Source organism: Brachyhypopomus gauderio, chromosome 10, assembly GCF_052324685.1.
Source record: "Brachyhypopomus gauderio isolate BG-103 chromosome 10, BGAUD_0.2, whole genome shotgun sequence".
Classification (NCBI taxonomy): domain Eukaryota; kingdom Metazoa; phylum Chordata; class Actinopteri; order Gymnotiformes; family Hypopomidae; genus Brachyhypopomus; species Brachyhypopomus gauderio.
Window position 1 is genome coordinate 2,640,814 of NC_135220.1, and position 25,220 is coordinate 2,666,033.

Sequence of the window (25,220 nt, forward strand, 5' to 3'; positions counted from 1 at the left end):
AAAAATGTCTTCAAATGCATCTCTGAAAAGCACTTTCACATGGAAAGGTCATGGGCTTTGCTTCACACTCTTGCAAACTAAAGGTGGCTCTACAGTGATTCCAACAGACTTCGTGTATTTCAAATTGTGTATGATTCTGTTGGTGCAAATTTCTGACCAAATTTCACAACACTGTGTGATTTTCTGTGTTGAACATTACACACAAAGTTTATGGTTTTTTCTACTAATAAACCCAAAATGCTGAAATAAAAATGTTCTGATGTTTTCTCTGACATTCATATTCAATTGCATATTCATATTTATTGCAAAAAGGAGACATTCGTTCTGCACTCTCTATCTCACAAAATATTTCCACATACATTGTTTTTGTTTCACTGTACTGACACTGATCTGTAACCAGTGTGTGGGCAGCATTAGTCTGATCTGTAACCAGTGTGTGGGCAGCATTAGTCTGATTTGTAACCAGTGTGTGGGCAGCATTACTCTGATTTGTAGCCAGTATGTGGGCATTAGTCATACTTAATAATCAATTATTATTATATTATAAAACAACCCTTAAGTGGAAATAGCCTAAAAGTTCATGTTTCTGACATAGGGGCACCAAACAACTGTCACTTATTAGTACTCACTCTACTACCAGTTAACCATTTTTAATTGGCCCAACTGGTCCATTACACCTGATTCAGTTTTTAGAGTTATATTGCATTAGTATTAAAAGTAAAATTATTCTGACAGAAAACTGTATTTCTGTTTGAACAAAAACATCTTATAAATGATCATTACAATGTCTGCAATAATACATTGCAATAAACAAGTATTGTAAGACAAAAAAAAACGTCTAGATTAGAATGAAACTGATGTCAAATGATACAACTTTGATCCTTTAAAAAAAGGATGGGAGTGAAGGTGAATTTCTGTCAAAATGAAACTGTACCAGTCTCAGCCCACTGGAGGCCACGCCCACACTGATCTTGTTTATATCAAACCAGTCTACTCCCTCTATCTTAAGACCAGTAACCAGATGACCAACGATGGGTCTGCAGCTCACACTGATACTCACCTGCTTGTTTTGCTACAAAGGTATAATGCAAATGTTTTTAAATATGGACTTAACTGTAGTTGCAATGCTTTTAGCATTTAAATGAACATCTTTCTTTTTCTGAATTTGCAATTTAAAGAACTGCTACTGCACAATTTATCACTAATAGGATTTCTTATAATTATGCATGCTTCTGTAATAAATACAAAAAAGTTACAGAACTTTTCACAGTACATTCTTTTCATCAAGCTTTGGCACTGACATGTAGTCAGCATACACTAGAGCAATCTCCGGGAATATGCACGCAAACAGTTGGTGGGTGTGCCGGTATCCGTGTGACTTTAACTACAGAAGGAGGTAAGTAATATATATCAAGACTAGACTATTGTCTAAGGCACCATAAAAATAATGTTAATTATAGCACTAAGTGTGTATGACCAAGTTGGCTAAGGAAGAACTGTGTGTGGCTACACCAATTGGACTGACTTCTGACTTCAGATCATGTTGGACAAGCTTGAGCAGATATTAAACTGTGACATAAGGAACACTTTGCTTTCCACTGAGCCCCAGAGAGAACTTGAAGAAAAATAAATGGGTAAACAAATACACAAACAAACAAAAAAAATATTTAAGTCAGTGTACTTTTGGAAACAACCAACCAAAGAACCTACATTAACAAAGAATGAATGATCACATTTATATAGCACTTTTCACTATAACCAAGATACCTTTACAATTAACATAGTCATAAACTTTTACATCCAGTCCACTGCACACAGTATATTCTCAATCAGAAGCCTCAGCCCCTTGGAACTGAATGAAGTGCAGGAAGGGGAGAGAGGACAACACCCAGAACAGAGCACCATCCACCACTGGGCATACAGACACACCCAGGACAGAGCACAGAGCACCATCCACCACTGGGCATACAGACACACCCAGGACAGAGCACCATCCACCACTGGGCATATAGACACACCCAGGACAGAGCACCATCCACCACTGGGCATACAGACACACCCAGGACAGAACACCATCCACCACTGGGCATATAGACACACCCAGGGCAGAGCACCATCCACCACTGGGCATACAGACACACCCAGGGCAGAACACCATTCACCACTGGGAATGCAAATACGCATTCATATAAACTAAGACACATGTTTATTAGACAGGTAGACACACACTTTTATTGATAGACTATAGACATTTGTAGGGACAGCCTTATTACCCAACGTCCATGATTTACCCAACCTCCATGTCTTTGGACTGTGGAAGGAAACACAGACACATGGATAATCCACCCAGCGCTGAGAGGCAAACGTGCTAACCACCAAGCTACCATGTTGTCCGAGGGTTGCCATGTAAATTACATCTGTGCTGTTTAAGCAAGATAACACATCAGGGAGGGTGTGAACAACATCACAGATGAAACAAAACAAAGATACTTCCAAAACAGTGTTAAACCTGCGTTGACCAACTTTTCAAAGAAGGATGGCAATGCTTTTTCACAGGTCACTGGATGTTCAATAATGTTTCTTAGTACATATAAATGTTTAACACAGAGCCCATTTGATCCATTTCAGGTCTTGGTTTAAGATGTAATGTCATTTAGTGTTTTAAATGTACAAATTCAGAAAGACTTTATCACAGCACTGTATTTCCATAAAGTGTCCAAAATATTCACAATACACATCAGAATTTTGATTTTCTCCAGCTGGTGCACCACCGATGGATTTGGAGCTGAAGTCTTGTGTTGCCCCTGCTGAGTGCGTCAATGGGAGTTTAAACCTGGGACTGGTGAAAATAGTTACTAATTGCTGCAACACTGATCTTTGCAACAACCAAACAGTGGCAGGTAAAACCAAGAACATTATTAAAAGTTTTAACCAAACAGTACCAGGTAAAACCTTTCAAAGAGGTCAAAGAAGATTGAATAGAGCATATAGTAAAAATATGACTGTTTTAAATTGTCTTTGAAAGCTGCAGTTTGATTTGCGGACTGGATGATGGATATCCACTGTATACAAAATAGATATTTAAAAGTCAGTAGTAAATTGTTTATTTGCTTACATGTTCTAACACTTTTAATTTGAAAAGTTTTATAAAGTTTCAAAATTCAGTAAAATTCACACCTTATTCTTGTAATTTTGCAAAAGTGTTTGATGCAGTCACGGGTAGGTTTGGTGCAGTCATGGTGCAGTAAATTGTTAATTTGCTTACGTGTTCTAACCAGTGACCGTCTTTGGTTCTAACACTTTTACTTTGAAAAGTTTTTAAAACTTTAAAAATTCTGTAAAATTCACACCATATTCTTGTAATTTTGAAAAAGTGTTTATATTTACTGTATTTACCGTGGGTTCGATTCCCAGACCTGAGACCATGACTGAGGTGCCCTGGAGCAAGGCACCTAACCCCAACTGCACCCTGGGTGCCCACCACTCTGGGCATGTGTGCACCACAGATCACTAGTGTGTGTGTGTGTGTGTGTGTGTTATCACGGCACAGATGGGTAACCCTGAGTAACGTAGTTAGGTTTAGATTTTGTAAATTATAACTTGTCAAAAAATGTGTTGACCCAAATGTTGAACTTGTGTTAAGGTCAACCAGAACAACCTCCCAATGGGAAACGCTGCTACACCTGTGATGGTCACACCTGTTCAGGAAATATCACATGTCAGGGAGATGAAAATCAATGTATCAGCGCATCAGGTGAAAATGTCTTTATGTTCTTAATCTCCAAATGTCTAATGACCTGTTAAAAACTTTAGATGAAGACCATATGTTGCAGCATATAACATTCTAACACACATAGAAAGCTTCTTTAATCAAATTTGTGTATGATCAGGTCTGTAAAGTGAGAACGTTAACGTAGACCAAAGATTACTGCTATTACATTTCTTGTTCAAAGGGCATTCAGGGAACACAGTTTTGCCTGTGATGAATTGCTGTTGAAAGCCCTGTGCAAATATTTATTTCTCTCTGAAATCACCATGAAACACAGAGTAGATTAAACACAGCATAGTAATTGACTTTGAAACAGGGTAGACAAGTTAGACACAGTTAATGACTCTGAAACATCAGAAAACATTCAAGTCACATGACAATTAATTCATGAATGAACAGTAAACCATATATTGAAGTACTCTTGTGCTCCTATTATTGGTCTTTTCTGGTCTTTAGACATTAATCTGTGTTGATTCACTAATCACATTTGTCAGCCTTTAGTCTAAATGAAATACACCAACTTTTGTAACTGTCTTCAAGAATTTCTTTAAAGATGGCCATGGAAGTCCCATTTGTTAAATTCATAAATATTTTTCAAAAGAACAGAATATCTAGAAAATCATGTAACGATCCTATAAATTAGGGGTCAACTGTAGACCAATATTATTTTCAGCAGAACCTATGTGGGCAAATTACAATACTGTACATAGATTACCCCCCCCCCTTAAAAAACCTTAGAAATTAAGGTATGTGGACAATTCTGAGTAGAAATCCATTCAACATAAAGATGATAATCTATCCCATAAGCAGTTTGAGAATTACTCAGGCTTGTACAAGTATAGAAAAATCTGAATTGCAATTTCATCCAATTTATTGTGGGATGGGAAATCCATCATGCACAAGCTTATGTTGTTCTGTTTGTTAATGCATCGATTAACAGTTCAGCTTGTATATGTGCACTGAGGAGTCAGTAAGTGGGTGATGATACTTCTAGGCCTTCCCCTCAGATGTCTGCTGATTATTTTAAAACATTAATATACGTGTGACAAAAAAATCTCACACTCATATTTCACCCTTTACCCCCCCCCCCCCCCACACCCCCTCCACCCCCAGTTCCTGCAGGAGGTAATAACATGCCAATGAAGGGATGTGCAACCAAAAGCATGTGTGATGGGATTGCATCTCTCCAACAGAAATTTGGCATAATGATAATGAGCTGCTGTGTGGGGAACCTGTGTAACCCTGACCCTAGCCCAAGCCCTAAGCCTAACCCTAGCCCTAGCCCAAGCCCTAGCCCTAAGCCTAACTCTAGCCCAAGCCCTAGCCCTAAGCCTAACTCTAGCCTTAAGCCTAACCCTAGCCCTAAGCCTAGCCCTAACACTAGTCCTAAGCCTAACTCTAGCCTTAAGCCTAGCACTAGCCCTAAGCCTAACTCTAGCCTTAAGCCTAACCCTAGCCCTAAGCCTAACTCTAGTCTTAAGCCTAGCACTAGCCTTAAGCCTAACCCTAGCCCTAGCACTAGTCCTAAGCCTAACTCTAGCCTTAAGCCTAGCACTAGCCCTAAGACTAACTCTAGCCCAAGCCCTAGCCCTAACTCTAGCCTTAAGCCTAACCCTAGCCCTAAGCCTAGCCCTAACACTAGTCCTAAGCCTAACTCTAGCCTTAAGCCTAGCACTAGCCCTAAGCCTAACTCTAGCCTTAAGCCTAACCCTAGCCCTAAGCCTAACTCTAGTCTTAAGCCTAGCACTAGTCCTAAGCCTAACTCTAGCCTTAAGCCTAGCACTAGCCCTAAGACTAACTCTAGCCTTAAGCCTAGCACTAGCCCTAAGACTAACTCTAGCCTTAAGCCTAACCCTAGCACTAGTCCTAAGCCTAACTCTAGCCTTAAGCCTAGCCCTAGCTCTAAGCCTAACTCTAGCCTTAAGCCTAACCCTAGCCCTAGCACTAGCCCTAAGCCTAGCCCTAGCACTAGTCCTAAGCCTAACCCTAGGACTAGCCCCAGCCCTAACAATGGAAACATGGTTAATCTGAGCTTATTCCTCATGCTGGGACCTCTACTGCCCTCCTTCTTCTTCCACTGAGCTCATTTTGATAAATGGTTGTTCTACAGAAACTGGTGTTTAATCCACAAAAGATTAAATATTGAAAAGGCATACAATGGTATAATCGTACAATATGGTATAATCTCTCCATTTGAACACATTTCTTTAATTTCATGTTAATGTGTTGCATTTTGTTAAATTGTAAGGAATACATCAATAATTGGCATCCACTGAATAAACAGGGTTTTCTCATTGTAACAGAGCTCTCGTCCGTTCCATGCTGTGAGATATTGTAATGGACAGAAACACAAGACAATCTCAAAGTTTTAAAGACTCTTTTATTGGTACCCACAGGGTTGCAGTGGCAAACACTAGTTGGACCTTGTCAGGACTCTGAAAAACAAATAAACAACTGTGATTATCTTGCACTATTCAGGGTGGCCAACTGATAGTGTAGAGGATTACTATATTCCATGCATATTTAACTGTTTATTGTGGGCTTTGAAATTAGTTCTACCTACATGTTTGTTTCAGTATGCTGGCAAACTCTTATAGGTCAAAGGACCTGAGCCCAGGTGGTTGATGGGTTATGTAGTCTTGAGCAGTGATAGCTTAGTTACCTTGAAAATGTAATGTAATGTAAGTTAAAAGTAACTTAGTTACGTTATTGATTACTTGATTTTAAAAGTAACTACGTTAGATTACAAGTTACTTTAGTAGTTACATTCAGCAGCAAAATAAATGTATCCAATACTCACTTTATTGGAAGAACATTTTTAACAGTAACAATATATTAAAGCAGGTTCGGTAACCGATGCAGAAACTGCTGCTCTCATAGGTTCACGCGCAGCGTGTGGAGTCGAGCGCAACGGTCAGACGCAAAAGTAGAACTGAGCCAAAAAAAAACAAAAATATATATTTTTACTAGGGAAAATAAAAATAGTAACGCACAGTTACTTGGATAAGTAACTTTAATCTGATTACTGGACTGGAAATAGTAATGCGTTATATTACTCGTTACCGAAAAAAGTGGTAAGATTAGAGTAACGCGTTACTAAGTACCGCGTTAAACGCGTTGACATCACTGGTCTTGAGGTTGTGCTACAAGTGGATTGCTCCATTTCTCATGTTTGAGCCGGGGGGAAGGACCTGCTTTTATGGTTCTCAAAAGGGGTTAAGGTTCCAGCATGAATGTTTTAATATTAAATGTTTTATACTCATACTAAAATATTGACTAAATAATAAAATGTTTGAGTTAAGTTTAAATAGATAAATGTAATTAGAACTTGTATATTTTAAAACTTACCTGCAAACGTACCAGTGGATGGGTGAATCCAATAGGCTAATGGGTTTGTAAAAGGCAGGTGAGCAGAGAGAGAGCTGGCTTGGGGTGCAGATGGGTTAGGGCCTGGTTGATACGTGTGTATTGAGTTGATTACTTTATTTTGACTTTTTTTTCCCTCTTTCTTTTGGTTTTTTTCCCATTTATTTGTTAATGACTTTTGGGTTTTGAAGGCACTCCTCACTGTGAACTTAATAAACCGGTGCATTGGAACTTCCAGTTCTGTTTTTGTTTTTTTCAATCGCCACTCAGCTATCCTGCACCCATAAATAACCCCCCCCCCCCCCCCCCCCGTACACATTCATCCACCTATACAAAAAGAGACAAGGACAAAGACATACATTCATCCAAACTAACACACACACACACACACACACACACACACACATACATACATACATACATACATACATACATACATACATACATATATATATATATATATATATATATATATATGAAGGAGAAAGTAAAGGAGACTGGCAGCTTCTGAAGGGTGGCTGGTCATTCTGTGACAGGCAGGGAGTGCAAAATAAAATGGAAGCGATCATGCCAAGTCTCAGGGAAAAGGGAGGTTTTAATGAATAAAGTGCGCCAACCAAAAACCCGTGACACAATCCAAATTAAGGATACAATGACCAGCAGTCAACTGGTACAAAGACAAGACATATATAGACCAGAGACTGTATATATAATGAACGGTACGTCACCGTTGACTCCCATTGTGAATTTTTGAAGCTACCAATATGGCCTTCATGGACGCTGCTATCTTGGATGCGCTTGCGCAGTAGATGGAAATTGGAGCATGCGCATTAGAACCGGTAGGCAGGACAGTGGCTGTGTTCGAAATAGTCTACTACATACTACTGGCTTACTGATCGAGCCCCAAATCAGTATGTCGTATGCAGTATGTGACCAAAATGAAAATTTCCAGTACGCGAAACATACCCGGATGACCTACTACTTCCGCAAAATATTCCAGTACGCGAACAGAGCTATCTTCGTGGTGTACTGCATCCCATCATGCAACGCTACGTTCACGTGACCCCGTAGTATGCTTTGCTTTTGTCGCATACTGGAAACTGTACTGCATACTACTACGAGGACCAGTGTATACTATGCAGTATCCAGTATATACTGAGTCCAGTATGCAGTATCCAGTATGTAGTAGTCTATTTCGAACAGAGCCCGGGACAGGTGGCAACACAGCCTGGTTTATACTTGACGTGACGCGAGCGGCGCGAGGGTCCGCGCGGCGAAAATGACGTAATCGCGGTGGCTCCGCCCGTGTGCGAGGGCCTCGCGCGCTGTCAATTCGCGAGGTCGTGCACCTCTAGAATTTTGTAACTTCGCGCGCGCGCCGCGCTTCAGCGCGATGGACAAAGTCATGCATACTTTCGCGAGCGACCGTAGCGCGCGACTCCGCCCACCTCGCGCGACCCTGCGCGAGCGGTGTAGGCGTTTATACTTTCGCGAACGTCGCGAGCGTCACTGCAGTGTTCTCCGAAACGATAGGTGGCAGTGGAGAATAAAAAACCTCTGCAAAACCGGTGAAAGAACATTTTTACCTGACCAGAGACCGTATCAGGCATCAAACGTAAATATGGCTTTGCAGTGTTGTCCGAAACGATACGTTAACAAATACGAGCCTCTTGTAATTCCAGGGTGAAACACGAGAGAATGTGAAGACGTTAAGATTGGGCATTTTGAAAATAAACAACCATAAACTAATGTGATAAAAAAGCGAATTATTTCGATTCATTTCGAGTATATGTATAAATATTTAACTTAATTAAGTTTAACGTGCTGGGAAATATTGAAATGGACCTTTAAAGTGATGTACAAGTGCTTTAATTCCACCTTGTATAGGTGTATGAACCCGGCAAACATGACTTTGTCCATCGCGCTGAAGCGCGGCGTGGGCGCGAAGTTACAAAATTCGAGAGGTGCACGACCCTCGCGCACGGGCGGAGCCACAGCGATTATGTCATTTTCGCCGCGCGGACCCTCGCGCCGCTCGCGGCGCGTCGAGTACCAGGCTCCAAGTAACCACCGCTCGCGCAGGGTCGCGCGAGGTGGGCGGAGTCGCGCTACGGTCGCTCGCTAAAGTATAAACCAGGCTTAAGTCAAAGTCAAAGTCAAATTTATTTATATAGCGCTTTTCACAACACATGTTGTCACAAAGCAGCTTTACAATCTTATGGGTCCAGATCCCTAGTGAGCAAGCCAAAGGTGACAGTGGCAAGGAAAAACTCTATGATGGTGGGATGGTCTTTGATAATCTCGCCAGTTTTTTTCATTTTATAATTATTTTGATATAAATGCAGCTGGCTTGGCTCAGGAGGTCTGCTCTTGTAGCTGCATTCAGGAAACCAGGGGCTGACACACTTTGTGTAAATGCAAACTGTAAATACACTGTAACCTGTCTCACTCGTTCGTAGGTGTGTTTCCATTTAATATCTAGGGTTGCTCATCAAAACTGGTTTGTAATAGCATAATAGCTGTGTGAGTCTGTGTACATATACATGGGGGAAGAAGGCGTTTCAGAAGATGATCGACAAACTTTTCAGCCAAGCAGGAAGTGTAGCTGCTCCACCTCCACCCATGCTTCTGTGTGTAGCTGAGCTCCACGCTGGAGGTCTGGAACGGAGGTGTGACATGACTTCATCCTCAGAATAAACACTGTTCCTCTTACCTCTTCTGAGAAGTCTCATCCTTACTGCTTTGTGTCTTACTGGGTAGATGTTCTCATGCTAAATATATGCAAGTAAATCAACACACCTATAAGGGGGAGAAAAATTATAACAAAGTACATCAAAGTCATTCTAGGGTCTTTTCCCCCCATTTTTGCTTTGAGATTTATTAAACGTATCTACACCTCTTTCACTGGATCCTTTTTAATAACCTTTCCAGTACTTTGTCATTCACGTCATTGTGAGGCCACACGAGTAAGCCACCGCTCCCCGTGTAGACCCTTCAATAAACCAACATGGTGTACATCTCCTCCAACCTAGCACCCAGATGATGGAGTGAACTTCCACTGGCTGTCCTCAAATCAACTGTGCACGTAAGTATCATATGTCAGTCAGTAACCAGCAGATGGCGCTAAAGTCCTTCAACGGTTATAGTACCAACGCACTACTATAAAGATAGAGTGAGCTTCGTGGTCAACACATGCTCACTAAATACAATGCCAACAGATGTAGAAACTCTACAGGACAGACTGACGGACGAGGTTAGGCAGGAGTCCCCTTGGACTATGATGTTTGCTGATGACATTGTGATCTGTAGTGAGAGTAGGGAGCAGGTGGAGGTGAGCTTGGAAAGATGGAGATATGCTTTGGAGAGCAGGGGAATGAAAGTGAGCAGGAGTAAAACAGAGTACATGTGTGTGAATGAGAGGGCAGACGGTGGACAGGTCCAGTTACAAGGAGTTGATTTGGTGAAGGTTGATGAGTTTACTTACTTAGGGTCGAGGGTACAGAGTAACCGAGGAAGTGAAAGAGAGGTAAAGAAGATAGTGGAGGCAGGGTGGTGTGGATGGCATAAAGTGTCTGGGGTGATCTGTGATAGAAGGGTGTCAGCTAGAATGAAAGGAAAGATCTATAGGACAGTAGTGAGATCTGCTATGTTGTATGTGTCAGGGCTGGCTCGGATGCCGTGCCATCTACATCCACAAGGGGCACCCAAACCAGTCCTAGACTTCAGCAACGCAATCAGCAATGATCTGTCTCACCTGTTACCATGGCTTCTTAAGGAAGCCAGTGGAGACGGATCATTGCTGATTCGTTGTGGTTATGCTGTTACGTTCTCAGCCTCTCACTGCTTTCTCTGTTGCTATGTTTGCCTCTGTAGTTGTCCCGTCACCTACCTCTCCTGCCTGTTTTCTCTGTCTTTTTCAGAGTTCTCTCCTGCATCGCTTACTGACCTCCCTCAAGTTTTCCTCAACCTGTTTACCTTCCTATCCCGTTGCTGTTTGTGTGGGAAGGGTTTTTGTTTTAGCAGCTTTTATTGCTAGTAGCCAGCTACTTCCCCTGGCGTCCTTTGTTTGCTTTATTTCTTTTTACGAGTTGAGCAGTCCGCGTTTATTTAGGCGCTCCTTTTAGTTCTGTTGGTTTTTAGTGGCACTCTACCTTGCTCTCTCTAACGCGGTGTGTTCCTTCCTACCCACCGTCGTTACAGAATGAACTAGAGACAGTGGCACTGACAAAGAGACAGGTGAGGGAGATGGAGGTGTCTGAGATGTTGAGATTCTCATTTGGAGTGACGAGGAAGGATAGGATCAGAAATTAGTTTATTAGAGGATCAGCACATGTAGCATGTTTTGGAGATAAAGTTAGAGAGTGGAATTGTGCATACACAGGAAACATGCTCCCAGGAAGAAACGGTTCGTCATTGGGCCCAACCCAAATCCCCCCCCCCTCGGGTTCCACCTCCCTCGCCCACGCCGCCCCGCAGACAACTCAGAGGCGGCTGCTGTGTCCTGGAGCTCGCTAATCTCAGCTGTTGGGGAAACAATGGTGTTATCAGCACACAGAGTGTACATGTTGTCCAAATTCTGCTTAAATGACCACACCTGCAGTCACTTTGCAGCCACACCTGCCCGTTCATTACCCAGAAAAAACAGAATCTTTATCGGTAGTATGCGTATCATATTTACACACAGCTATTTGTTTCGGGAGGAGGATGGCATCACGAAGTTCAGCAATTAATTTACAATGTGTGATCAACTTCCCCGAGGAAGTGAGAACCCCCCTGTGTGTCCAGATAGCCCCGAAGTCGTGCACTACTTCTAAGGCATATCTCTTGACCGTGCAAATCGCCACTGCTTCACCTAGAACCACTCAGCATGCCTCAGCCAGAGTCACTAATTCAGCTGCCTGCGCCGAACAGTGCTCTGGCAGTGGTCCAGATTCAACAGTGCTGTGTTGCAAAACCACCGCATACCCTACACAGTTTTACCCCGTTGCTGGGTTATGTGATGCCGATCCGTCCACAAATAGCTCCAGATCCCCCTCAGGTCTGGCCTTGGGGAACAGATCTCAGTCACCGCTTCTCATCTACTGTTTGGACAAATGGAGTTAGGCGAGCCCAATGTTAGGGATGTTTGCAGCGCTTGTATTTCAATGCAGAAAAACTTAAAATCAACCCAAAACCTGTGAGTCTGCATGCGCCTGTACAAAAATAACAAGGCATTAGCCAAATCAACACCCGAAAACCACTTCCTGTCAGGTGGGCCTTGTGACAGAGTTGTATAGGGATTCGGTACCAACGGGGCTCTCGCTACCACAGCTAACTTTACCACCTGGAGACCTCTTATCAATCTCCACTCCTCCGGTACACCAGGCCTCCTAAATTTTCCTCAGGAAAAATTGGAATTAGCACATGGAACAATTACCCCCCCCCCCCTCACCAATGTCTCAAAGACTGGTCGTATCCCCTTGACCGCTTCAAGGGATACTGTGGTTTACAAGGCCTGAAGTCAGACTTAGGTGTGCTGCACACCGGCTCACACTCCCTGATTAAGCCTACGTCACCCTTTCCCTTGGACCACAGAGTCTGCGGGACTCCCTCCAGTCCCACACACACACCCTTTATCTTTGGACAATGGAATGTTGGCAACTTGCCAAGATACAGCTCTATTTCCCCTCCTTACCCTGACTACCCAATCAGTGGTTTTAGAAAAAACGTCCATTGATGGACTGTACCGCACACAACACTTGCTCAAGCCACTCCCCCAAATCATCCCACTGCCCATCAGTGGGTTTGGCCAAAGAAATATGTGCCACACTGTTTACCCTTTGAAACATAGCCTGCTCCGTTCAAATTAACCTCCCCGCGCCTATGTGTTGACCCCAAACATCCATTTTTACACCAACATTTCACCCTGCACCGTCTAGCTGAACCAATCAGCAGCAGCATTTGTCTCATAAAAACAGCATGTCCCCCCCAGACGACAGTTCCCCATTATTTTGCGTTTAAAGGCAAAAGCATTTCTTCATTGCAGGGCATACATTTTTAATTTTTTTATTTTTTTAAGATAATAAAATAAAAACAGCCTCAGTATGAGTTAGCGGAAGCATTTCTTCGTTGCAAAGCATAGGAAGAGTTTGTGTCTTACCTGACCCTTCCGGAACATCACCAGTCGACCCCTCAGACCATCAGTCCCCACCTTGACTTTGCTGACCTTGCTTCTCCCGCTTATCCTGTCTTCGTGGACACTCCCTTGACCAGTGCCCTTCTTTTCCACAGATGTAACAAGCGTTGTCGTCATCATCCCTCCTGCGGTTCTTCACCTTTTTAGTGCTCTTCTGCCCTTTCCAGTCTTTGCCTTTTTCATCGCCCCTCACCATTTGAACCATGGAAAGTTGTGTTTGTCGCGGTTCTTTGTCTTGCTTCCAGGCACTCACCCTTTTCCATCGCTTTTCCACGTGGATAGCATGTTGTACAATCACCTCCATCTTGGCTGTCCTTCAGCTTCTCGGATATCTCCGGCTTCAGACCATTAATGAAAGCATTCCGCAAATGAGCTTCATAGGGTGTGATCGGCCCGTTGTCCATCCTATCGGGATTGTCCATGCCGCAGTGAGCGTCGTGCACCTGGGTGAGCCGACACAGGTACTCCTGCACAGTCTCTCTGTCATCCTGCTTGCAGTTAGCTATTTTGGTTAAATCCATCACAAGGGGAAAGGCATCCCGTATTGCTGAACACAAGTCATGTAACATTGTCCGATAATGTTCGTTACCTTCATGTGACCACTCACTGTTGACCAGCCGAATGTTTTTGACTGACCAGTCCATCTGGATCCTTGCAACCTCTACTCCCTTTCAGGCCCAGGAGTCGGTGCAGCTCATGTGACGTCAGCCTGAACTCACGGCAAAACATGTCCAGTTCATATGCAAACTTACGCCCCCCAATATCGCTAGGGTGCTTGAGCTGCTTTACGACTTCCTGTAAATCTGCAAAAATCCATGTTCTCATAACAAGCATAGGCCCATCCTGACCCGCCACTTCCACCATTGGGCACATCACCTGATCGTTAGTTGTTTCTGGAGGTGAGGGCAGGGACGGCTCGCTGACGTGGACCATCTGTCCTTGGCTTGGTCCGGCTGTTGCGTCTTGCCCGTCTTGAGATCTCGTGTGCAGAGCCACTGAGCTGATTGGACGTGCTGGAGGAGGCTTGTTTCCTCTGACTGGTTTCTGGGCCTTGACGTTGGTGGGGTTGGGTGGGGTTGGGTGGGCGGTTGGGGGTCGCCTGGGATGTCCGTCCAGGTCTGGATCTGCAACACACTTAACAGACTGGAGATTCTGAAATTCCTGTCGAACCTCATATTTAGTTTCTGTTTGCAGTCTATAATTCCGCCGTTTCGCCTCCCTCTCCCACAAGTCAAAAGCCTCCCAGTTTACCTTAAACCCATTATATTGTTCCTTTATCAAACTTCGTTTTAATGCTGCAATTTGGTTCATGTTAAAACTCCCTCCCTCTGGGAAATCACACTTTGAAACCCACATGTGAAATTGTTTTAAACTTTCGGACCCATACCGTTCTTTCATGTACCTTACTCTAGGATGTGCGCGCAGTATCTCGCTGATCCCACCGTCAGTACGGCAACTGGCACATCCACCCATTTTGCTGCTTCTGAAGACAAATTAAAACGCTCCCTCACACAACACACTCACGCAGAACCTGACTCTCACTCTCCCTGATACTCTGGTCCTCGACTCTCAGCTGAGGGTGAAACACTCAATCGCTTAGTTACCCTGCCCGATAACCCCCACCGTTTATACACGCACCAGGAGAGAAGTCACAACCTCTGCAATAAGTTTATCTGACAGATTGTACTCACCAGGGTTTAGTTACTTTAACTGTTCGTCTGTTTCCGCTCCGACGCCGAGGAGGCACACACACCTGCGAGTCCTGCTCAACGGAATTTGTCATTGGCTGACTGAAGTAAGGCCTTCAGGAACTAAGCGCTTAGTCTCCCCCTCAGGTGTGCCGTCCTCAGTCGTGGAGTCCCATCTGGGGTGCCAAAATGTGATAGAAATTCCGAAACCCTTAAATGGTGAGCACAATAAAAGTCAGAAGCAGTTGGGTTTGATAATAAAGTACAATGATTTATTTTAACATAACATGGATTAACCCTTGAGATCTCATTCACACACACACAAGGTGTCTGTTGCAGAGAGCTCAGAGACCCCTCTCCAAGAGATCCCTGTTACAAACGCACAAGGCGTCTGCAAAAGAGAGCTAATGCCTCATTCCGAACTCTCATCTTTTATACTTTTAATCATCAATACACACGGTGTCCATGAGGTGAACACGAGGTGATCAACCAAATGTGATTGGACAATACATTAAATAATTAACACTGATTTAACAGATGCATATGACGCATGCCCCCTCCACGCTCAGCATCCTCGTGATGTCATGACAGACTGGATGTCGCCGTAGTCCCTTCCAAGTAGAGATTTGGTGTCTCCAGCGAGGTCAGTTTTAGGAACACCAGAGGAACATCAGATTAGGCCTCAGCCGAGGCCAGAGAACACACACACACACACACATCTGAGGCCTACTGAAGTCACGAGAATGGCTTCAGTGCCATGATTACCACACGTATATGTAAAAAGATCTCTAACACCTATCTCTAATGTGTTTAATGTATACTAAGAAAGCCTGACATAAATGGAAATCACCAAATTTCCATCACATTCTGCACACATTTTGTTTGCTCATATTACAGTTGGAGATGTAAAAACACAGAGTTAATGTGGGCCAGTTTGTTTTGAGGCCCAGTGATAAATCAGTGGTGGACCAACTCCCTTGATTCCCCTAGCATGAAATGAAGTTGACTTAATGATTCTGAAGTTGTAATGTACCTGTCCTTAAGATCAGCAAGCAAGACATCCTGAATGAGTGTTTTTTGTTTTTCTGGGTGTGTGCCTGTGTGGTGTACAGTATTTGTGTGTTTTTCTGGGTGTGTGCCTGTGTGGTGTACAGTATTTGTGGCTAAATGTAAGGAATGCCACCTGATCTTCCCTGAACCAGTCTCACCTGACGCTCATCACCACGCCCCCTGTAAACTATACTTATACGCCCACATTCCACTTCCTAGTTGCCAAGTATTGCCGACACATGCTGCATACTAAGCCTTTCGATTACCTGTTTGATCGCCTGTGTTCTGACCCTCGATTACGACCCTGACCTTGTCTCCTGCCTAGTCCCTCTGTACCTCCTGACTTCTGCTCCACCGTTATGACCCTGGACTGTCCTGACCACCCCAAGAAAACGCTGTTGCTACTGATCCCAGTGCTAATGATTCATCTGCCGTTTTCTGTACAAGTGTTTCATTTAAATAAAAGCGGTATTCATCTGCATTTGGATCCCTCTCTGCCTGGTCAATACATTATACTAAAGTGGTTAGGCGTTGTATATGTTTCGTTTCCTTTGAGGAGATATAACTTATATATAATATATTATTATTATTTTTGTTTTTTTTATGTTGTTGAGGCCTTTATGATATTGTCTTTTTGAAAAATTGTTGTTTGCATTGTTGTTGCATTGGCTGCATTGCAACCTGCAGCTTAGGACCCCTGTAAAATATCAGGAGTAAGAATCTTATTTGACTTGCAAATTTCTATGCAAAAAAGTGATCTGAGAGAATGTGTGTCAAGGAGGCAATTGTGAGTTTGCCAGGTGTGTGTTTAAGAGGTGACTCATAAGAGGAGTGTAGCCTCCGGCACTCTTGACCAGTGCACAGTATACCCTTAAAGAAATTTAACTTAAATGGAAACATTCCTTGATGCACCTTGTCAAGTATTTATTCAACAATGTATTAATCAGTGAGCGGCACACAGATGATTGAAGTTGTAAAAAGGTACACTTCTAGTCAAAGCAATGCAAATCACCCAGTTAAATACTTTATTGATTCTTGCTGAATATAAAAAATCTAATTCTAATGTATATTTAGCAGTGTACTCTTTCACAAAGTATGCGAACATTTGTATGCTGTTCTTTAGGAGATGATTATCAATAATCATCAATATCAATAATAACAACAATAATAATAATAGTAATTATTATTATTCTATTATTATTTTTATTATTATTATGATTATTATCTTTAGGAGATGATTCGTTGAGTGTTGAATGTTTTTATATGCTTTAGGACACATACTGCACATTTAATTTTCTTCAAAGTAATCACTGCTGAAAGATATTATTCACCACCCCAAAAGGCCCAAAAGATCTATCACCAACACACCTGATTTAATGTTTTCAATAGTAATAAAGGCTTTTTAATCTAATGGATTGTTCTTAGCACAACTATAATTTTGGGGAAGGTGTTAGCTTATATAAGAATACATTTTTGAAACACACATGCAAACAATTTTAGATGCACCCTCAGAGAATAGCTTTCTTCAGCCTACAAGTACTCTCCATATATGGGAATGTCATGACATACTTTGAAGACTCCAAAATCTAATTTATCTTAGCATGACATGAGTTTTGTTTCATTGGTTTGATGGCTTCCATTCCAAGATTAACCCTTATCTGCCTTCAGAACAGCCTTAATTCTGCTTGGCACAGATTCAATAAGGTTCTGGAAACATTCCTCGGAGATGCTGATCCATACTGACATGACGGCGTCATGCAGATCCTGCATTTTATCAGCTACACGTCCATGATGCGAATCTCCTATTCCACCATGTCTCAAATGTGATCTACGGAATTGAGATCTGGTGACTATGAACATGAGTACAGCGATCTCATTGTCATGTTCAAGAAACCAGTTTGAGATGTTTTGAACTTTGTGATATGGTACATTATCCTCCTGGATAAAGCCATCAGAAGACGGGTGCATTGTGGCCAGCAACAAATTTCAGGTAGGCTGTGGGCCTATATGATGGGGTTTTTAAGGGGCATTAAGGGGTCCAAAGTGAGTCAAGAAAAATATCACCCCAATTGTTACCGCAGCACCTCCACCTACAGTGGTACCCAGTGTGGTGATCTTCTGCTGTAGCTTCAAGGGTCAACGTGTTTAGAGATGTTCTTCTGTATACCTTAGCTATAGGGAGTGATTATTTCAGTTACTGTTGCTCTACTTGGATGGAGTTGTTATTTGAGTTACTTGTGCTCTACTTGGAGGGAGCAGTTACACTATATTGCCAAAAGTTTTTCTGACTGCTCTCCCGTTATGGACCCGGACTGGTTATCGGACGACGAATATGGTATGCCCTTGAATAAATCTCGCTCTTCTTAGCGATTGTGTCCGTCCTCTTGCTCCGCTGCGCGAGCAGCGTTACATAATACCAGACCAACCAAGGACACAGCGAGAGAGCGAGACTCTGGTGAGTTCGAACGCTGTGATGTGAGGTCGGCTGGTTTAATCCAGTTCGACTCTCCGGTATTTCAGTACAAACAAACCAGAGACAGGAATACCCCTGGCGCTGTGGGGACAAGGAGGTCTCGTCGCAGACCTAAGAAAGCGCAGCCACTTTCGGTTTCGGCTGGCTTTTGCGACGAAACTCCTATTGAGCACTATGTGTCTGCCCGGCTTGAACACTATGAGGAGGAACAACCTGTAGTACAAGTCGCGGGCAGACAGTTTGAACACACTGACGAGCGTTTACTTAACCCTCGGTTGGCTCTCCATGACAACTGCGAGCTCCCGACGCCTCGAGGGAGGCGGAGCCGTCGCAAGGAGAGCAACCGAGGAGCTTGTGTGTCTGTGTGTTCTGCCAGGCTCACCCAGGACCCCGAGGAAGAGGACATCCCTCCGCCGATCCCGGAAGCCGCTCCCCGAAGGCCCCCCAAGAATTTTTTGGGGGGACGCAGTAGCCACTCGCCCCACTCGCCCCATATGATGTCAGCACGGCGGACACGCCCCCAGAGGACGTCAGCGCGGCGGTCACGCCCCCAGAGGACGTCAGCGCGGCGGTCACGCCCCCAGAGGACGTCAGCGCGGCGGTCACGCCCCCGTTGACGTCAGCGCGGCGGACACGCCCCCGATGACGTCAGCGCGGCAGACACGCCCCCCGAGGACGTCAGCGCGGCAGACACGCCCCCCGAGGACGTCAGGGCGGCGGTCACGCCCCCTGAGCGCTTCTCCTCACCTCGGCTGCCTGTACCAGTGACCCGGAGGAGGTCTACCACGGTTCCCGTCCCCACGACCCAGGAGAGGTCGTCTACGCCGGCTCCCGTCCCCGCGACCCAAGAGAGGTCGTCCACGCCTGCGCCTGTTCCCGCGACCCAGGAGAGGTCGTCCGTGTCTGTTCGTGTCCATGTTCCTGTTCCTGTGTCTGTTTCCCATGGTGTCATCTCTGTCCCTGTCCCCATGTCTGTTCCCCAAGTTGTGACCCACCTTGTGCCTGTCTCCGTTGTTCATGGTGTCTTTGCCTCTGTGTTTGCCTCCGCCCTGTCCCCTGGCCCCACTCCCGTATCTACTCCCGGTCCTGTCCCGTCCAACCCTGCTCCCGTACCTCGCCCGGTCCCTGCCTGTGTTGCCATGCCCCGGCCCAGCTCCTGGCCAGTCTCTGCTTCCCCTGTCCCTGCCGTGCCCCGGTCTCCGTGCCCTGCTTTTCCCTGGTCTGTTCCTCCGGTCTGTCCTGTGTCCGCTGTTCCTGTCCCTCGCCACTTCCCATGATTCCCTGTCCTGTCTGCCCTTGCGTGCCCCGGAGTGGCACGCCTTGAGGGGGGGTAATGTCACGTATGGCCTCGCCCCCTCCCTTAGCTGTCACTCTGGGTTCCCTCATGTCTGTGCTCCTTGCCCGTTCGTCCCGCCCTGCTCGTTTGTCTCCGTGATTCCTCATTTGTTGCCACGCCCCTGTATTATCATTCCCACCTGTTCCTTGTTTCAGACCTGTGTATATCTGCCCCTGAGTCTCCCTTGTCCTTCGTCTGGTATTTTGGATGTTTGGTTGCTGTATTGCTGTGGTGTGTTCTTGGTTTTGAGTCTTTACCTGTTACTCGTGTTTCTTGTTTTGTCATGCCTGTTTACGCATGTTTTTCTGACTGCCCTCCCGTTATGGACCCGGACTGGTTATCGGACGATGATTATGGTATGCCCTTGAATAAATCTTGCTCTTCTCAGCGATTGTGTCCGTCCTCTTGCTCCGCTGTGCGAGCAGCGTTACAGGGGAGTTTTGACCATTCTTCCAGAAGAACATTTGTGAGGTCACATACTAATGTTGGACAAGAAGGCCTGGCTCACAGTCTCCACTGTAATTCATCCCAAAGGTGTTTTATCGCATTGAGGTCAGGACCTCTGTGCAGGCCAGACAAGTTCATCCACACCAGACTCTTTATGGACCTTGCTTTGTGCACTGGTGCAGTCATGTTGGAAGTCAAATGGGCCAGCTCCAAACTGTTCCCACAAAGTTGGGAGCAAGGAATTTTCCAAAATGTCTTAGTGTGCTGAAGCATTCGGATTTCCTTTCACTGGAACTAAGGGCCAGGCCTAGCAACTGAAAAACAACCCCACCCCTAACCCTATCTGCTGACCCCACTCCGTCAGTTTACTTAGCCTACCACTTCGTGGCTGGGTTGCTGTCCTTGCCATACACTTCCATTTTCTTATAATACAACTGACAGTTGACTGTGGAATATCTAGAAGCAAGGAAATTTCTCGAGTGCATTTGTTGCACAGGTGGCATCCTATCACAGTTCCACACTGGAATTCACTGAGCTCCTGAGAGTGACCCATTCCTTCACAAATGCTTGTAAAAACAGTCTGCATGCCTAGGTGTTTAATTTTACACATCTGTGGCCATGGAAGTGATTGGAACACTCGATTCCGATTATTTGGATTGGTGAGCAAATACTTTTGGCAATATAGTGTATATTTTTTTCAAAAGTAAGATTGTTGTGCCTTTATTAGACTAGGCTTGCTCAGAAGGGCCATTATCGCAGCCCAAATGCCGCTTACAGATGCTGTTGAGCTCCACAATCAGCAAACAGAACAATAGGGTGTGCTTGTGTTTGGATTAATTGAGCAAACAGGCTTGTGTTTAGTTCACCAGCAAGTCAGATACTGCCCAGATAATGGTGCCCCACCAGTCTTTATGTGCCAAAGACAATCACTGCTAAGAACATCAGAACCAGACGTGAAAATGCAGGAACTATCACATGACAGTGTGACTGCACCTTCCTACAGACATTTTCAGAGTTCACAAATGTTGCAATGTCTATGCTACAAACATAGTCATTTATCTACTATACAAAATTGCCAGTGAACTTGCATGTGTCTTTTCTGTCTGCCTGGTTGCTCCAAGCAAATAAATGTAACACCCTGTGACACCTCTGTCAAATTTTGTACAAAGACTGTAAAATAAAACAATGCATTGAGTGAATGGACAATTACTACTAGTGAAGCATCTTTTGTGTAGTAGGGAAGCGATCGCGATTTGAGAAATTTGCATACACAAAAATGTTGGGGCAACTGAGTACACTGTAAAGGTTAGAGAAAGTAACAGATTAATTAATTTGTTTTTCCTCAATTAGATTTTTCATAGGCGTAAACCAAACTTCTTTAATGTTTTCTCTTTTGTTCAGTAACCAGTACTGTGGTTAACAAATCACCAGCACCGCTGCGTATTGTTTTTCAAAATGTAATTTGTTACTCTTCTGTGGGGTTTTACAAGAACAATACTGTCAGGACCTTGCGTCATGCCTGGGTGTAACCAGGGCGCTGTGTCAAGTCGGGCTGTAAATCAGGGCCAGTGACATAGGACCACTGTAGATTGCAGAAATATAAGGCAGACAGGATGGGACACAAAACTGGGATGGAACACACTATTTAGGTTCACCCAATCATGTACTGCACAATAATGATGGGCACAGCAGTTCTTTTAGATTAACTGAATCATTAGAATCAGTTCACTGAAAAGATTCATTCAAACGAATCGTTCAGTGCTTGGCAGGACTCCGATCCACCTAAATGATACATGGCTGAATGGTTCATGTGTAACCTTGGTCAGAGGCAGGGGTGACGCAAGTGCAAGTTACCGAATATTTATTAAAATGAAAACAACAAAACACTAGACAGAAACACAAAATACTGATGGGGAGGGGACTACACTATACAATGAAGGGCTGACACTACAGAATTTTAACGTATTAATCAGGCAGACAAGGATCCAAGTGCGGAGAATTTATTGAAATAACGATCACAGAGCAATGGAACTGATGTGTAACTCCGTTCACGGTGCGCTGTGCAGGAATACTGCAAACGTAGTCAGGACGGTCCAGGGTCACGCCTGGACTTAAATATGCAATCAAAAAGAAAATGTGAGTGAGTGGCAGCGCAAATGTGAATCATGTCCTTAGCAACAGTTCCCTTCAAACAGTCCACCTTCAAAGTGGAAAAGGACTATGAACACACAGTTGACTGACAGCATGGTGCTTTCCAGTGTGGGGCACAGACCTGGTGACTCATGTCATACACCAAATCAATCTTTGAGGTTGATTCTGGAAATTTTAGACAGAGCCACTACTGAAATGGAGAACAGATTTTGTAAAAGAAATCTGGATTTGATGACAGCTCTTAATGGTCTCCTTCCTCACGATAGCTCTTTTCTTGATCTGGCCATATTAGAGCCCCTACAGAAACTTATAGGCACTGACACAAACATCCTGAGAAATGAAATAAATGTGGCAAAGCCTATGTTGCAAAATAAATTCTTGACAGCAAACCTTTCAGCAGTGTGCAATCATCTTTAGAACTATAAAGAAGCATTTCCTGTCCTGCATTCTCTTTATGTGACCGCACTGGTGATAGGTGTATCCTCAGCATCATGTGAAAGCTCGTTCTCTACACTGTCAAGAGTTCTTACTCCCTTTCTTCGCACAATGCTGCATGACAAAGAAATTTAGTGATTCTGGGCCATGAAAAGTCAATAACCAATAGGCTTGATATGGAGGAGTTTGTCAGATTATTTGCTAAAAGAATATTCCAATATTCTCACTAATTCCTATTTCCACATTTGAATATTCTCAGTCTGTGTGTAGGTACATTTGTCAGCTTTGACTTAAATTTGCTAAAAGAAACAGAAGACTGCTTCTGTAAATTCTTCGTTCTGAGATCATTTTAGAATACAGGCTCAGCTAAAGGTTTTAGATAATTGTATCCACAGTGTGCATATGGAGATTAAATTTTTTGTATATAGTTTGTTTGGTTGCGTAATTTTTTACTTGGCATTATTTTTACATGATCTTCTCGTTGCAAGGCAGGAGTGTTACTGCCACAATATACAGGAGTATAGTTGTTTTCAATGAAAATATGATTACTGTTGTTCATTTGCACTTATAGTCTTTACATAATTTGTTACACTGTGCATAAATACTGCATTGTACCAGTACGTTTCATAACATCAATGTCACGTTACAGCCCCTGACCCCTCCCCTTTGGGCGTGTGTTTGTTTTCTACGTCTAGACGTCTGTGTCTGTGGATCTCCGTGGGTGTGGTTGTGTCTCAACGTGTTCATCAGTCTCACCTGTGGCTCGTCTCGTGATCACTTGGGGCTTATGTGGTTTGTCTATTTAATGTGCATTTGCACAGTGTCCCATGCTCGTCTTTGATAGTCTATACATTTGTATATATTGTATATATATTTATTTCTATATTTGTAGAAATAAAAGTGACGTTCGTGTGTGACAGTAGGATTCTGTCGCCCTGCACCGCGCGTCACAATCAATAAAAACTTCAATACTTTACCAGATTTTTTACCATTAAAGTGCAGTAGATAGGAAAATTTTCCTTATTTTATGTACTTTCTTATTTTTTTTTCTTTTTTAAAATAGAAATGTGATGAATACCCCCTCTTCTTTACAGAATTTGTATTCTTTTGTTTTCTTTATATTTTAATTTACCAATAATATAATTAATTCCCAATATAATTCCTAATATAATTCCCAATATTCTCACTCATTCCTATTTCCACGTTTGAATATTCTCAGTCTGTGTGTAGGTACATTTGTCAGCTTTGACTTAAATTTGTATTAAAGCCTTTCAAGAAATAGAGTTGTTCTATTAGTAATGGCAATTTAATTAAGGGGGCGTATTAAAATGAAATACAATTAGATCATCTTTTTTCTCAATTTACATAATCAACATGTATTTTTTAATCATTGGGTTTTAAGTTTAAGTTCGAAAACATGCATTTTTAGTTATTTACCTCATACATCACTTTAAGCCAGTATCAATAGCTTGGCTGTTATCATTCATGCACAAATCAAGCCTTGAATATATTTCTGGCTTCAAAAACATGACTATCAACATGCATCCTCATTAGGTTTTACTGCCCCCCCAAGCAAAGCAGTCCAGAACCGGGAATGTTGTTTCAAATTACCTTGATTAATGATTTATATCCTATATATGAGTATATAATGTAACTACCGCTATAATACTTATTTAAATGTTTGTGTGAGTAACTGGAACAATATAGGGCAGTCATGGTCTGGTCTTTACATGTTTACTCAAAGCAGTGTAACATCGACTCTGCCATGAGCATCCCAAAATACTCTAGTCTTGTCAGAACAACCTAGCAATTATATTGGATAGTTTTTGCCAGATTACTTTTTTAAGAAGTAATGTGTACCTAATGGTGTAGGTTCAGAAAGCGGATACAATTCCAGAGATGCGGCAGATTTAATAGGCAAGTTAAGGACAATACATTTAGGAGAGTGTGGGAATATTATAAGTTTAATGAAAGATCATCATGATGTTGATTATAAGCTTAACTAACTATGCACTAATAAAGGGTAATATTGTTCTGCAGAAAACTAGATTGTGGGGTGAATGGGAGAGTACAAGAAAATAGTCGAGCAAGGACATAATGTGACTGGCGTAATCGCAGAGCCCAACATTCTCTTTTTGATAATCTAGCAGATGTGAGTAACAAGGGGGATACCATCGGGGAGACAGACCTCTCTGTGGAAACTCAGCTTTTTCAGAGCTGCATTTGGTGTGCTGCAGATAGTTTGTGTGCGCTTTTTCTGCTCTCCAAAGATCTTTGTAAGCTTTAATAAATGTTTCAAGGTTAAAAGTCTGAACTCTGGTGTGTTTCTC

The 25,220-nt window shown here is 43.3% G+C and overlaps 1 protein-coding gene and 1 long non-coding RNA gene across 2 annotated transcripts in view; both read left to right on the forward strand.

The window, feature by feature from the left end:
- LOC143525127 (urokinase plasminogen activator surface receptor-like) overlaps positions 1-25,220 on the forward strand; it is a 74,845-nt gene that overhangs the window by 28,417 nt on the left and 21,208 nt on the right. The gene's annotated exons all lie outside the window — the stretch shown is intronic.
- Positions 1,013-7,372, forward strand: LOC143525132 (uncharacterized). Its single transcript, XR_013133569.1, has 5 exons — positions 1,013-1,080; positions 1,289-1,396; positions 2,760-2,900; positions 3,644-3,754; positions 4,883-7,372. It is a non-coding gene; the product is annotated as an uncharacterized LOC143525132 (long non-coding RNA).